Below are 16,381 nucleotides of genomic sequence, written 5' to 3' on the forward strand. Positions count from 1 at the left end.
CAACACTTCATACTAAAACTAAAGAGAAATAAATACTTTTTTGAGTGTTTAAAGGTCATTTGAAGTTCTTGCTCTGTCTTAGACTCCCCATATGAATGTCACGCATTCCTTACTTTATTTAGACCTTTTCTAAATTGAGCTAATATAGCCTCAATTGATTTGTTACCTGTAACTTCAGTCTCTACTTGTTCAGAAATTTACCACCACTGCACCAATATGACAAAACAGTATCCTCTGTGTTAAACTTGGGTTGCTCAGCACTCTTGCAGGAAAACTAAGATATCAAAAAGAATAGTTTACAGTATACATTTATGGTACTCGATCTTGGATATGCCCTCAATTATACCGATTATTTTAAGTATAATAATAATTCATAATGTTACTTATTATTTCTATTATTATTTTACAAGGGAGAGTTTCTTCTCCATTTTTCTCAAGTTATTTCAAATATTCAGTTTCCCGAATCCTCTGCAGTTTCCTTCTACCATCTCTTCCAAAAACTCAAGACATTGCTTCATTTTATTGTGTGAATTAATTTATTTATTTTAATTGGAGACTAATTACTTTACAATATTGTAGTAGCTTTTGCCATAAATTGACATGAATCAGCAATGGGTGTACATGTGTCCCCATCCTGACCACCCCCCCCACCTCCCTCCCCATCTCATCCCTCAGGGTCATCCCAGTGCACCAGCCCTGAGCGCCCTGTCTCATGCGTAGAACCTGGACTGGCAATCTATTTCACGTATGGTAATATACATATAACGATGACCCTATATGCAAGACAGCAAAAGAGGCACAGATGTAAAGCGTTGCCTCATTTTTCACAGAAGAGATAGAAATTATGTGACAGACACATATATCACCTGCTAAATGCATCTACATTTTTACCTGCAGTTGTGCAGTTCTTAAACCCTTTACAGCTGTTTTAGATGGAGAATTGACTCTCCTGTTTACTCACATAATTCATTTTCAGGCAGAGTAATACTCCATGCTTGTGTGTAGACTCAACCAGGCAAGTTAATAACTTACAGGTTCAGCACCAAAATACCTTAAGCATTACTTACTAAATTTTGTTCTAATAAACTCACATTTCAATTCCTTTTATTGTTCTAGGTTTCCAACTTTATTACACTGTCCCTACATCATATTTATAAAAAGGTTTTTAAAATCACACTTTAAAAATAAATAAATAAATAAAATAAAATCACACTTTTTTTTTGTTCTTCTGGTGAACCTAAAGTTGTGTAATGACCTAATCCAATAAAGTAATGCTTATTGTCAGTGTATATGAAATATATACTTCTAAATTTTTTTTAAAAAGTGTATGTATACATATACAAATATATTGTATTATACGTGTAATAGTAAAAATATATTAACATATACATGTGTTTAGAAAAGGAGTTATTCTCTGTTCTTAAAAGTGGATTGAGCATGTGAAGTTAGTTTGAGAAAGAAAGATGAAGGAAGGAAGAGTGAAAGAGGCTGGAAGGAAGGAGGAAGGGATGGAGGAAGAGAGAGATGGAAGGAAGGAAAGAAATAAAAACATTTTCTGAGTCACATTATTTGCAGTTATATGTTTGTGTCTCATGTCCATTTTTGCTGGCAAATTAGGAACAGTCTCTAGTCTACAGATTTGTTAAACTTCTGTTAAAAATGAATTTTATTAAAAGACACACCTTTCTAAATGTTAATAATTTCATCATATTTTGTTTATTTAGAACATATTTTATATAAAACTAAATAATATTTTCACTATAAATACTTCTTCCTCACATAAAACTTACATAATAAAAAATACATGAATTATATTTTGGCTACTCACAAATCAAACAATAGCACTTACTCTTTTTGATTAAATACTCATTTAATCCTAAGCATAAGTGAATGGCAAAATAGAAAATGGTACTGGATTTGGGGAGAGAGTGCTTACAATTTATAAAGAATTATTTATCTCAATAAAATTACTAAATCTGAATTTGATATTTTGAAGATCAGAAAATTGGTAAGTTTCTTTTTAATGGAGTCTGACTCATTTGTGAAAATGTTATAAGAAATTAATTCTGTTTCAGAGATACATGAGTGTTAAAATTATAGCAAAAAGATTATGTTAGTTCCTTGAAAGGTTAATTCAGAGCTCTTATTCCCATGGCTAATCTGACCTATTTATGTTGGGGAAATATATTGGCCATTATGAGCTAAGAATTCCATTTCCTCTTATAGTTAATACATACCAAACTTCATTTTACAGTATGTGATTCTATTTGGATTTATATTAAACATCTTCTGGCATTTTCACTTTACTCAAAAGATCAGACATTTTGTAAGATCCCTGTTACTTACACTCTGGGGTATCATCAAGATAGAGAGATTTCTACAACTTCCATTTTGTTTATCTTCTTAAATTAATGAAGTGAATACTTTTTGAATTCTGAAAGGGAAATGTTTTTAAAACCTTATCAGTTTGCAAACACTGAGAGTTTTACTTCTTCTTTTCCAATTTGAATTCCTTTTATTTCTTTTTCTGCTCTGATTGCTGTGGCCAAAACTTCCCAAACTATGTTGAATAGTAGTGGTGAAAGTGGGCACCCTTGTCTTGTTCCTGACTTTAGGGGAAATGCTTTCAATTTTTCACCATTGAGGATAATGTTTGCTGTGGGTTTGTCATATATAGCTTTTATTATGTTGAGGTATGTTCCTTCTATTCCTGCTTTCTGGAGAGTTCTTATCATAAATGGATGTTGAATTTTGTCAAAGGCTTTCTCTGCATCTATTGAGATAATCATATGGCTTTTATTTTTCAATTTTTTTAATGTGGTGTATTACATTGATTGATTTGTGGATATTGAAGAATACTTGCATCCCTGGGATAAAGCCCACTTGGTCATGGTGTATGATCTTTTTAATGTGTTGTTGGATTCTGATTGCTAGAATTTTGTTAAGGATTTTTGCATCTATGTTCATCAGTGATATTGGCCTGTAGTTTTCTTTTTTGTGTGGCATCTTTGTCAGGTTTTGGTATTAGGGTGATGGTGGCCTCATATAATGAGTTTGGAAGTTTACCTTCCTCTGCAATTTTCTGGAAGAGTTTGAGTAGGATAGGTGTTAGCTCTTCTCTAAATTTTTGGTAGAATTCAGCTGTGAAGCCATCTGGACCTGGGCTTTTGTTTGCTGGAAGATTTCTGATCACAGTTTCAATTTCCATGGTTGTGATGGGTCTGTTAAGATTTTCTATTTCTTCCTGGTCGAGTTTTGGAAAGTTGTACTTTTCTAAGAATTTGTCCATTTCTTCCAAGTTGTGCATTTTATTGGCATATAATTGCTGATAGTAGTCTCTTATGATCCTTTGTATTTCTGTGTTGTCTGCTGTGGTCTCTCATTTTCATTTCTAATTTTATTGATTTGATTTTTCTCCCTTTGTTTCTTGATGAGTATGGCTAATGGTTTGTCAATTTTATTTATCCTTTCAAAGAACCAGCTTTTGGCTTTGTTGATTTTTGCTATGGTCTCTTTTGTTTTTTTTGCATTTATTTCTGCCTTAATTTTTAAGATTTCTTTCCTTCTACTAACCCTGGGGTTCTTCCTTTTCTAGTTGCTTTAGGTGTAGAGTTAGGTTATTTATTTGACTTGTTTCTTGAGGAATGCCTGAATTGCTATGAGCCTTCCCCTTAGCCTTCCCTCCCTTTTACAGTTTCCCACAGGTTTTGGGTTGTTGTGTTTTCATTTTCATTCGTTTCTATGCATTTTCACTGTTTGCAGATGACATGATCCTCTACACAGAAAACCCTAAAGACGCCACCAGAAAATTACTAGAGCTAATCAGTGAATATAGTAAAGTGGCAGGATATAAAATCAACACACAGAAATCCTTTGCATTCCTATACATTAATAATGAGAAAATAGAAAGAGAAATTAAGGAAACAATTCCATTCACGAAAAGAATAAAATACTTAGGAAAATATCTACCTAAAGAAACTAAGTCAAGGCTATGGTTTTTCCAGTAGTCATGTATGGATGTGAGAGTTAGACTGTGAAGAAAGCTGAGTGCCAAATAATTGATGCTTTTGAACTGTGATGTTGAAGAAGACTCTTGAGAGTCCCTTGGACTGCAAGGAGATCCAACCAGTCCATTCTAAAGGACGTCAGTCCTCGGTGTTCTTTGGAAGGAGTGATGCTAAAGCTGAAACTCCAGTACTTTGGCCACCTCATGGAAGAGTTGACTCATTGGAAAAGACTCTGATGCTGGGAGGGATTGGGGGCAGTAGGAGAAGGGGACGAAAGAGGATAAGATGGCTGGATGGCATCACCAACTCGATGGACATGAGTTTGAGTGAACTCCGGGAGTTGGTGATGGACAGGGAGGCCTGGCGTGCTGCAATACATGGGGTCTCAAATAATTGGACATGACTGAGTGACTGAACTGATCTGAACTGAACTGAAAGAAATTAAAGACCTCTATATAGGTCGCAGGCGGCTGCAACTGGCGCACTAAGCCCAGGCAGCTGCGACTGGCACACTAAGCATGGCCAAGAGGAGCTACCTCACGTCCGAGGTCAGGGGCAGAAGCCAGGAGGACCCCATGCCCAAAGGGCGGTGGCCAAGAGGAGTTACCCCATGTCCGAGGTCAGGGGCAGTGACCAAGAGTGCCAGGCTGTGATGGACAGGAACAGCCGAGAGCTACCCCGCATCTGAGGTCAGGGGCAGTGGCTGGGAGGAGCTACCCCATGCCCCCAAGCCCAAGGCCAGGGGTGGCGGCCAGGAAGACCAACCCCACGCCCAAGGTAAGAGCCATGGCTACGTGGGCACAGGACGGCCTAGAGGAGCTATCCCACTTTGAAGGTCAGGAATGGAGGCAGTGAGGAGATACCCCTCATCCAAGGTAAGGAGCAGTGGCTGTGCTTTGCTGGAGCAGGCGTGAAGGGATACCCCACGCCCAAGGTAAGAGAAACCCAAGTAAGACGGTAGGTGTTGCAAGAGGGCATCAGAAGGCAGACACACTGAAACCATACTCACAGAAAACTAGTCAATCTAATCACACTAGGACCACAGCCTTGTCTAACTCAGTGAAATTAAGCCACGCCCGTGGGGGCAACCCAAGATGGGCGGGTCGTGGTGGACAGGGCTGACAGAATGTGGTACACTGGAGAAGGGAATGGCAAACCACTTCAGTATTCTTGCCTTGAGAATCTCATGAACAGTATGCAAAGGCAAAATGATAGGATACTGAAAGAGGAACTCCCCAGGTCAGTAGGTGCCCAATATGCTACTGGAGATCAGTGGAGAAATAACTCCAGAAAGAATGAAGGGATGGAGCCAAAGCAAAAACAATACCCAGCTGTGGATGTGACTGGTGATAGAAGCAAGGTCTGATGCTGTAAAGAGCAATATTGTGTAGGAACCTGGAATGTCAGGTCCATGAATCAAGGCAAGTTAGAAGTGATCAAACAAAGATGGCAAGAGTGACTGTCAACATTCTAGGAGTTGGCGAACTAAAATGGACTGGAATGGGTGAATTTAATTCAGATGACCATTATATCTACTACTGCGGTCAGGAATCCCTCAGAAGAAATGGCGTAGCCATCATGGTCAACAAAAGAGTCCGAAATGCAGTACTCAGATGCAATCTCAAAAACGACAGAATGATCTCTGTTCGTTTCCAAGGCAAACCATTCAATATCACAGTAATCCAAGTCTATGCCCCAACCAGTAACACTGAAGAAGCTGAAGTTGAACTGTTCTATGAAGACCTACAAGACCTTTTAGAATTAACACCCAAAAAAAATGTCCTTTTCATTATAGGGGACTGGAAAGCAAAAGTAGGAAGTAAAGTAACACCTGGAGTAACAGGCAATTTTGGCCTAGGAATACGGAATGAAGCAGAGTAAAGACTAATAGAGTTTTGCCAAGAAAATGCACTGGTCATAGCAAACACCCTCTTCCAACAACACAAGAGAAGACTCTATACATGGACATCACCAGATGGTCAACACTGAAATCAGATTGATAATATTCTTTGCAACCAAAGATGGAAAAGCTCTATACAGTCAGCAACAACAAGACCGGGAGCTGACTGTGGCTCAGACCATGAACTCCTTATTGCCAAATTCAGACTGAAATTGAAGAAAGTAGGAAAAACCACCAGACCATTCAGGTATTACCTAAATCAAATCCCTTATGATTATACAGTGGAATTGAGAAATAGATTTAAGGGCTTAGATCTGATAGATAGAGTGCCTGATGAACTATGGAATGAGGTTCATGACATTGTACAGGAGACAGGAATCAAGACCATCCTCATGGAAAAGAAAAGCAAAAAAGCAAAATGGCTGTATGGGGAGGCCTTACAAATAGCTGTGAAAAGAAGAGAAGCAAAAAGCAAAGGAGAAAAGGAAAGATATAAGTATCTGAATGCAGAGTTCCAAAGAATAGCAAGAAGAGATAAGAAAGCCTTCTTCAGCGATCAATGCAAAGAAATAGAGGAAAACAACAGAATGGGAAAGACTAGAGATCTCTTCAAGAAAATTAGAGATACCAAGGGAACATTTCATGCAAAGATGGGCTCAATAAAGGACAGAAATGGTATGGACCTAACAGAAGCAGAAGATATTAAGAAGAGATGGCAAGAATACACAGAACTACAAAAAAGATCTTTACGACCCAGATAATCACGATGGTGTGATCACTCACGGAGAGTCAGACATTCTGAAATGTGAAGTCAAGTGGGCCTTAGAAAGCAATACTATGAACAAAGCTAGTGGAGGTGATGGAATTCCAGTTGAGCTATTCCAAATCCTGAAAGATGATGCTGTGAAAGTGCTGCACTCAATATGCCAGCAAATTTGGAAAACTCAGCAGTGGCCACAGGACTGGAAAAGGTCAGTTTTCATTCCAATCCAAAGAAAGGCCATGCCAAAAAATGGTCACACTACCGCACAATTGCACTCATCTCACACACTAGTAAAGTAATGCTCAAAATTCTCCAAGCCTGGCTTCAGCAATGTGTGAACCGTGAACTTCCTTATGTTCAAGCTGGTTTTAGAAAAGGCAGAGGAACCAGAGATCAAATTGCCAACATCTGCTGGATCATGGAAAAAGCAATAGAGTTCCAGAAAAACATCTATTTTTTCTTTATTGACTATGCCAAAGCTTTGACTGTGTAGATCACAATAAACTGTGCAAAATTCTGAAAGCGAAGGGAATAGCAGACCACCCGACCTGCCTCTTGAGAGACCTATATGCAGGTCATGAAGCAACAGTTAGAACTGGACATGGAACAACAGACTGGTTCCAAATAGGAAAAGGAGTTTGTCAAGGCTGTATAATGTCACCCTGTTTATTTAACTTCTATGCAGAATACATCATGAGAAACGCTGGACTGGAAGAAACACAAGCTGGAATCAAGATTGCCAGGAGAAATATCAGTAACCTCAGATATGCAGATAACACCACCCTTATGGCAGAAAGTGAAGAGGAACTAAAAAGCCTCTTGATGAAAGTGAAAGTGGAGAGTGAAAAAGTTGGCTTAAAGTTCAGCATTCAGAAAACGAAGATCATGGCATCTGGTCCCATCACTTCATGGGAATTAGATGGGAAAACAGTGGAAACAGTGTCAGACTTTATTTTTGGGGGCTCCAAAATCACTGCAGATGGTGACTTCAGCCATGAAATTAAAAGACGCTTACTCCTTGGAAGGAAAGTTATGACCAACCTAGATAGCATATTCAAAAGCAGAAACATTACTTTGCCAACAAAGGTCCATCTAGTCAAGGCTATGGTTTTTCCTGTGGTCACGTATGGATGTGAGAATTGGACTGTGAAGAAGGCTGAGCGCCGAAAAATTGATGCTTTTGAAATTTGGTGTTGGAGAAGACTCTTGAGAGTCCCTTGGACTGCAGGGAGAGCCAACCAGTCCATTCTGAAGGAGGTCAGCCTTGGGATTTCTTTGGAAGGAATGATGCTAAAGCTGAAACTCCAGTACTTTGGCCACCTCATGCGAAGAGTTGACTCATTGGAAAAGACTCTGATGCTGGGAGGGATTGGGGCAGGAGGAGAAGGGGACGACAGAGGATGAGATGGCTGGATGGCATCATTGACTCGATGGACGTGTGTCTGGGTGAACTCCAGGAGTTGGTGATGGACAGGGAGGCCTGGCATGCTGCGATTCATGAGGTCGCAAAGAGTCGGACACGACTGAGCAAATGAAATGAACTGATATAGAAAACTATAAAACACTGGTGAAAGAAATCAAAGTGGACACTAATAGATGGAGAAATATACCATGTTCATGGATCAGAAGAATCAATATAGTGAAAATGAGTATACTACCCACAGCAATCTATAGATTCAGTGCAATCCTTATCAAGCTAACAATGGTATTTTTCACAGAGCTAGAACAAATAATTTCACAGTTTGTATGGAAATACAAAAAACCTCAAATAGCCAAGGCAATCTTGAAAAGAAGAATGGAACTGGAGGAATCAACCTGCCTGACTTCAGACTATACTACAAAGCCACAGTCATCAAGACAGTATGGTACTGGCACAAAGACAGAAGTATAGTTCAATGGAACAAAATATAAAGCCCAGAGATAAATACACGCACCTATGGACACTTTATCTTTGACAAAGGAGGCAAGAATATACAATGGAGAAAAGACAATCCCTTCAACAAGTGGTCCTGGGAAAACTGGTCACCACTTGTAAAAGAATGAAACTAGAACACTTTCTAACACCATACACAAAAATAAACTCAAAATGGTTAAGATCTAAACGTAAGACCAGAAACTATAAAACTCCTAGAGGAGAACATAGACAAAATACTCTCCTACATAAATCACAGCAGGATCCTTTATGACCCACCTCCCAGAATATTGGAAATAAAAGCAAAAATAAACAAATGGGACCTAATTAAAATTAAAAGCTTCTGCACAACAAAGGAAACCCTAAGAAAGGGGAAAAGCTAGCCTTCAGAATGGGAGAAAATAGTAGCAAATGAAGCAACTGACAAAGAATTAATCTCAAAAATATACAAGCAACTCCTGCAGCTCAATTCCAGAAAAATAAATGACCCAATCAAAAAATGGGCCAAAGACTTAAACAGACATTTCTCCAAAGAAGACATACAGATGGCTAACAAACACATGAAAAGATGCTCAACATCACACATTATCAGAGAAAAGCCAATCAAAACCACAATGAGGTACCATTTCACGCCAATCAGAATGGCTGCTATCCAAAAGTCTATAAGCAATAAATACTGGAGAGGGTGTGGGGAAAAGGGAACCCTGTTATACTGTTGGTGGGAATGCAAACTAGTACAGCCACTATGGAGAACAGTGTGGAGATTCCTTAAAAAACTGGAAATAGAACTGCCTTATTTGAATGGTGGTGTTGGAGAAGACTTTTGAGAGTCCCTTGGACTGCAAGGAGATCCAACCAGACCATTCTGGAGAAGATCAGCCCTGGGATTTCTTTGGAAGGAATGATGCTAAAGCTGAAACTCCAGCACTTTGGCCACCTCATGTGAAGAGTTGACTCATTGGAAAAGACTCTGGTGCTGGGAGGGATTGGGGGCAGGAGGAGAAGGGGATGACAGAGGATGAGATGACTGGATGGCATCACTGACTCTATGGACATGAGTCTGAGTGAACTCCGGGAGTTGGTGATGGACAGGGAGGCCTGGCGTGCTGCGATTCATGGGGTCACAAAGAGTCGGACATGACTGAGCGACTGAACTGAACTGAACTGAAATGAAAGAAGCAAAGTTAGTGTAATTATCAAATTAAATGGCAAGGAGACAATGGCAACCAAGATATCAGACCCACAAAAAAAAACTGGAGTTGCTTTACAAGAAAGTGTGGCAAGTACAATGGAAGCCTTGATACAACATGCACTTTAGGGCTGGGGGTTGATAAACATTAAAAAATTCAGAGACCTGTCATATCAGGTTTCTTTACAGAGACTTTACAGTGCATCCTCTTTCAAATAAAACACAAGGCTTAATAGACCTCTTCAAGTTCTTGAGATACCAGATTCTCTCCTTTGGAATCCTTCCAAAGCCCATTTACTGAGTGGCATAAAAGACCACCTGGTTTAAGTGTTGATATGGCTCTGAAGCATACTCAGACTGGGATGCAGGACACTCTGCTTTGTGGACCAGATGGCTTGCCCCCTTGTATAGTATTAAAGACATTAGTTATGGGGAAAGCATCATGTGGAATTTATGACAAGCTCCAATAGAAGAATCACAACATAAACTTAGAGGATCCTGGAGCAGGACAAAGGCAATCTGTTACAGATCGTTTTACACCATACAGAAAACATTTTATATTAACCAGACTCTGATGGAGATAGAGTGCCTGGCCATTAATCATCAAGAGGCCATGTAGCCAGATTGCCCACCATTAAATGATTCCTTCAGACCCACTACATCATAAAATTAGAGCAAGTCCACCAGTAACCTTCATAAGAAGGAAGGGGTACACCTAGCTTTACAGGTAAAAGTGACCAGAGAACCCAAATTTCATGACTAGGTGACTTGAATTTCTATGTTACCCACCACAGGGGTACCCATGTCTCTTATGTAGTTCACATGTATGGCCATTTTGGGAGAGGGTTCCTTTATTAACAGCTTACAGAAGAGGCAGAAAGCTAGCTGCGGGTCATGGAAACTCAGCTCAGTATATGAGTAGAAGCTGAAAAGACTGTGGCTGCACTTCAGTCTTACTCATGGATGGCTTTTAAAGACAGGGTTAGGAGTTACCTTCCCAGTAGGCAGTCATCATGAACATGATGATCTAATTTACATGGAAAAAGAAATACCCTGAGGTAAGACTGTATGAAGACCCACAGATAGTACTTGATGGTTTGTCTAGTTACTCAACGGCTTGGACGGAGAAAATGGGATACTGAGGGAAGAGAGTTTTGGAGAGGATACATTCTGATGGGACTATGGAAGTGGGCAGGAATCATGAGACCATTTACCATAGAAAAGACATTTGATTTCCAAGTGAACAAATTAGGTTTCACAACCAATTAGCATCAGCTAGGCTCTGATATCTGCCACTCCAATGTTAGCATACTAGGCTTCTGAACAGAGAAGCCATCCTGCAAAGAATGGAGGGTATGCGAAAATCCACTGGGATATGCTGCCACTCACCAAAATTTATCTTGTTAACCTGCTGGGGAACACCCACTTCAGTTCAGTTCAGTTGAGTAGCTCAGTCGTGTCCGACTCTTTAAGACCCCATGAACCGCAGCACGCCAGGCCTCCCTGTCCATCACCAACTCCTGGAGTTTACCCAAACACATGTCCATTGAGTTGGTGATGCCATCCAACCATCTCATCCTCTGTCGTCCCCTTCTCCTCCTGCCCTCAATCTTTCCCAGCACCAGGGTCTTTTCAAATGAGTCAGTTCTTCACATTAGGTGTCCAGAGTATTGGAGTTCAGCTTCAACATCAGTCCTTCCAATGAACACCCAGGACTAATCTCCTTTAAGATGGACTGGTTGGAACTCCTTACAGTCCATGGAACTCTCAAGAGTCTTCTCCAACACCACAGTTCAAAAGCATAAATTCTTCAGTGCTCAGCTTTCTTCACAGTCCAACTCTCACATCCATACATGACCACAGGAAAAACCATAGCCTTGACTAGATAGACCTTTGTTGACAAAGTAATGTCTCTGCTTTTTAATATGCTGTCTAGGTTGGTCATAACTTTCTTTCCAAGGAGTAGACATCTTTTAATTTCATGGCTGCAATCATCATCTGCAGTGATTTTGGAGCCCAGAAAAATAAAGTCAGCCACTATCTCCACTGTTTCCCCATCTATTTCCCATGAAGTGATGGGGCCGGATGCCATGATCTTAGTTTTCTGAATGTTGAGCTTTAAGCCAACTTTTTCACTCTCCTCTTTCATCAAGAAGCTCTTTAGTTCTTCTTCACTTTCTGCCATAAGGGTGGTGTCATCTGTTTTTCTGAGGTTATTGATATTTCTCCTGGCAATCTTGATTCCAGCTTGTGCTTCATCCAGCCCAGCGTTTCTCATGGTGTACTCTGCATGTAAGTTTAATAAGCAGGGTGACAATATACAGCCTTGATGTACTCCTTTTCCTATTTGGAACCAGTCTGTTGTTCCATGTCCAGTTCTAACTGTTGCTTCCTGACCTGCATACAAGTTTCTCAAGAGGCAGGTCAGGTGGTCTGGTATTCCCATCTCTTTCAGAATTTTCCACAGTTTATTGTGATCCAGTCAAAGGATTTGGCTTAGTCAGTAAAGCAGAAATAGATGTTTTTCTGGAACTTTTTTGATGATCCAGCGAATGTTGGCAATTTGATCTCTGGTTCCTCTGCCTTTTCTAAAACCAGCTTGAACATCTGGAAGTTCATGATTCATGCATTGGTGAAGCCTGGCTTAGAGAATTTTGAGCATTACTTTACTAGTGTTTGAAATGAGTGCAATTGTGCTGTAGTTTGAGCATGCTTTAGCATTGCCTTTCTTTGGGATTGGAATGAAAATTGACCTTTTCCAATCCTATGGCCACTGCTGAGTTTTCCAAATTTGCTGACATATTGAGTGCAACACTTTACAACATTATCTTTCAGGATTTGAAATAGCTCAACTGGAATTCCATCATCTCCACTGGCTTTGTTCATAGTGATGCTTCCTAGGGCCCACTTGACTTCACATTCCTGGATGTCTGGCCCTAGGTGAGTGATCACACCATCGTGATTATCTGGGTCATGAAGATCTTTTTTTGTACAGTTCTCCTGTGTATTCTTGCCACCTCTTCTTAATATCTTCTGCTTCTGTTAGGTCCCTAACATTTCTGTCTTTTGTTGAGCCCAGGTTGCATGAAATGTTCCCTTGGTAGCTCTAATTTTCTCTAGTCTTTCCCATTCTGTTGTTTTCCTCTATTTCTTTGCATTGATTGCTAAGGAAGGCTTTCTTATCTCTCCTTGCTATTCTTTGGAACTCTGCATTCAAATGCGTATATCTTTCCTTTTCTCCTTTGCTTTTCGCTTCTCTTATTTTCATCCAAACTTCCAGCAAAAAGGAACAGTGGTAAACCCTGAACCAGTTCCACTCTTTAAGGAAACCAACTATCTATGTAGTGGAAAGGTGATTCAATGATGGCACCATGAAGTGTCAGTTATTCATCTTGACTATAATCATCGCAGGTTTGTGTCTGCTTCTTCTTCCCCCACACCCCCCAAATTACAGCATCACTCTCAGGCAGCTTAAACCATATTTGGTCCCCAAATACGTGATACTGCATAACCTCGTATTGGACAGAAGGACCCACATTATAGCGAAGAGTTTTGGCCACAGGTACATGACCAGGGTATCACTGGTTCTCTATACACATACTGCATCATCCAAGAGCTACTGCTGTAAAACAGCAGAATGACTATTTATAGATTCAGATGAGGTGCCATCCTGAAAATGGTGCCTGAGAAGATAGGAAGCCATTCCCAAGGATGGACATGTACCCTAAGTCAGCAATTATTATATGGTATTGTGCCACCGGTATGTAGAATCTGTGATCAGGGAATAAAAGGATAGAAGAAGGTAGAGGCTAACTTATCATCAATCCCAGTGACCACTTGGGAAATCTGTGCTCCATTCCCACATAGTTATGGGCTCTGTACCCAGAATGGGCTAATGCTAATCTACACACAGAGCAAGAGTTCCATTAAACCGTAATCTTTGGAACCCACACAGTCACTTTTAGACTCCTTATTCAGAGAGATCTATAAGGAAGAAAAAAGTCTATCCTGGCACTGGAAAATAATTAATTACTGCAAAGAGATAGAACTGGTATTATGAATGGATATTGTAATTCATCAGTGTATCAGGCAGGGATTCAACCAAAGAAATATGGCTAGAAAGAGAATATATTAAGAGGCTTATTTCAAGAAGTAGATTTCATGTTTATAGGTGCAGACTAGGAAAGACTGAAATCTGTAAGATGTGCTTTGGAGAAGATCAACATAGGCTGCAGGTGTTATCCACAGGTAGAATTTCTTCTTCAAGGAAACCTCTGCTCTATTTTTAAGGCCTTTCAAATAACTGAATCAGGCCCACCCAGAGTATTGACGATAATCTACCTTATTTAAAGTTGATTGACTGTGAACTTTAATTACATATGCAAAATACCTTCACAGCAATATCTACAGTAATATCTGAGTAAATTACTGAGGGCTGAGTAAATAGTCAAGTTGATACATAAAAAACACTATCTCAGTCACCCTTGTTCAATTCAGGACTGAAGAATGGATACCAGCTATGAAGATTCAAAGTCCCATCCAGGAATTTCCCTCAGCTAAAGGAATCTCCTTTGCGCAAGGCTGCAATCCTTTCCTGGGAGTAATGTAGTGTTCATCCCATGACAAGTCCCAGTGGACATACACAGTTTCGCAAGTGCTTGTTTGTGAGAATTCTGAGGAAATCCTCTGATGAGCAATACCACTGAGAGACAAAGGACGCAAGGTGAGGAAGAGCAAGAGGTTGAATGGCCCGGCAGTGACGTTAGTCACTAATTCAAGGTAAATTGTGGAGCATATAGAGTATGTTGATTATGGGGAGATATTGGGGGAAAAAGTTATATTTTAAGCAAAATCTCTGATTTTGATGAGAATAGCAAACCTATCCAAGAACAAACTCTCATAGGTTTATAAATTTGCTCATCTTTCTTAGAATCTGGGTCGGTAGAATCTTAAAAATAACTGGCTCAACAGTGGGTAAGGTCTGTGATGCTGTAACTGGAATCAGATAATACTCACTTTCTAAAAACCTTTTTGAGACTGGTATCATAGTTTCCAAATTTGAACTTGAGAAGAAGCCATAGGGTTGCTATTCATGGAATGCATACAAAATAAGCCAGAGAGGCCATGGAGGAAGAGTCCAGCTGAACGGTTTCCTCAGCAATGATCTTATCTATAAAAGCAATATTTTCCTTCTAGCCCACTTTTCTTTGACAAAAAATAAGAGTAAGTTCTAGCATTGATATCTGGAAGTTAACAGAATTTAATCTGAGTTTCATTCATTACGACTGACAATGGGTGGTAAAAAATACCAAGAAAGATGCTATTTTCATGCAAACTGACAAATCCTTAGCCTTGCCTCTAAACTCAGACATCTCTCAACTGTCTGGCATATTCCTCCACCAAGATTTGAATCAAATATATTCCTCTCTAGGAAGTTTAGGAGAAAAGTTACCCCATCATCCATGAATAAAGATAAGCACATTCATTTCATACAGCTTCCTTCCTCTAGTGCAATTTGTTAGCCCATTCTAAACAGAAAGATACCTGTTATATTCTTTAAAAACCACGGTTCCATTCCATGCATCCTATATTCCTTTTTCTTGCCTATGGTGATGGTTTTTAGTTTTCATATCACAATGCCATATTTCTCTAGCTCAAATAAATCATAAAAGGAATAGAGAGGAAACCTTAATCAAAAAATCATTATTAGGAACCATTCAATCCATTTGAATAATTTGTAGGGAACAGGAGTTTTCTCCTGCTGAGCAACAAACCTTAGACATATTCAAAGAGATCTGTAACTTTAGGCTACAGTTCTATAATAGTACCATCAGGTCAAGAGAGTAGGTGCTTTGCTGGAAAATTACATGAAGAAACAATGATTCACCATCTTTTCAAAGAGCTAATAGAATACCAAGGAAGGTGCTGTTTTATTTTTGAATGGTGTTTAGGTCATTTTCAAGAAACTGATATTAACTTCCATAAAATATACAGAATACTTGTCAGAGAAACTATATTATTAAAATTACTTTAACTATGAGGAGCTCTTAGGAACAAAAAAGGAAAATCATAGGCCAATAATTAATATTTCATGGGGTAGTTTCCCTAAGCTCTATAAAATTTAATAAAGAAAATTTTATAGAGCTTAGGGATAAGTTTCCACTTTGACAACTGTCAACAAGAATTTTACGACAATATGGAGCCAAACTGTGAACTATTCAAGATCACAGACCTTGAAAAATCTCCTAAGTGCAAACTGCCCACTCAGGGCTGGGTACCCCACTGGTCTCCGAGCAGTCACTGTAAAGGCATGTCTGGTCATTTTCAGGTGATAATCTCCTTAAGGTTTTGGTTATTTCTAATGTGAGGAAGACTGGCACTGAAGGCTGGCACTCCTTCACCTAGAAGCAGATGCCCTATAAGAAGAGACTATCCTCAGGAAACTTTAGCCATGTCTTTTCTTAACTTCAGCTCAAAGGCATAGCTCTTCTCTGTCACGCATAAAGCGCAAATCACACAAAAAATTCTTTCACATATAAATCAAAATTAATGTACAACCCCTTTCCCTCTAATTTACAACATGAGAAAATTCTATCCACCTCTTCCAATA

This window comes from Bos taurus, chromosome 29 (genome assembly GCF_002263795.3).
Source record: "Bos taurus isolate L1 Dominette 01449 registration number 42190680 breed Hereford chromosome 29, ARS-UCD2.0, whole genome shotgun sequence".
NCBI classification, from domain to species: domain Eukaryota; kingdom Metazoa; phylum Chordata; class Mammalia; order Artiodactyla; family Bovidae; genus Bos; species Bos taurus.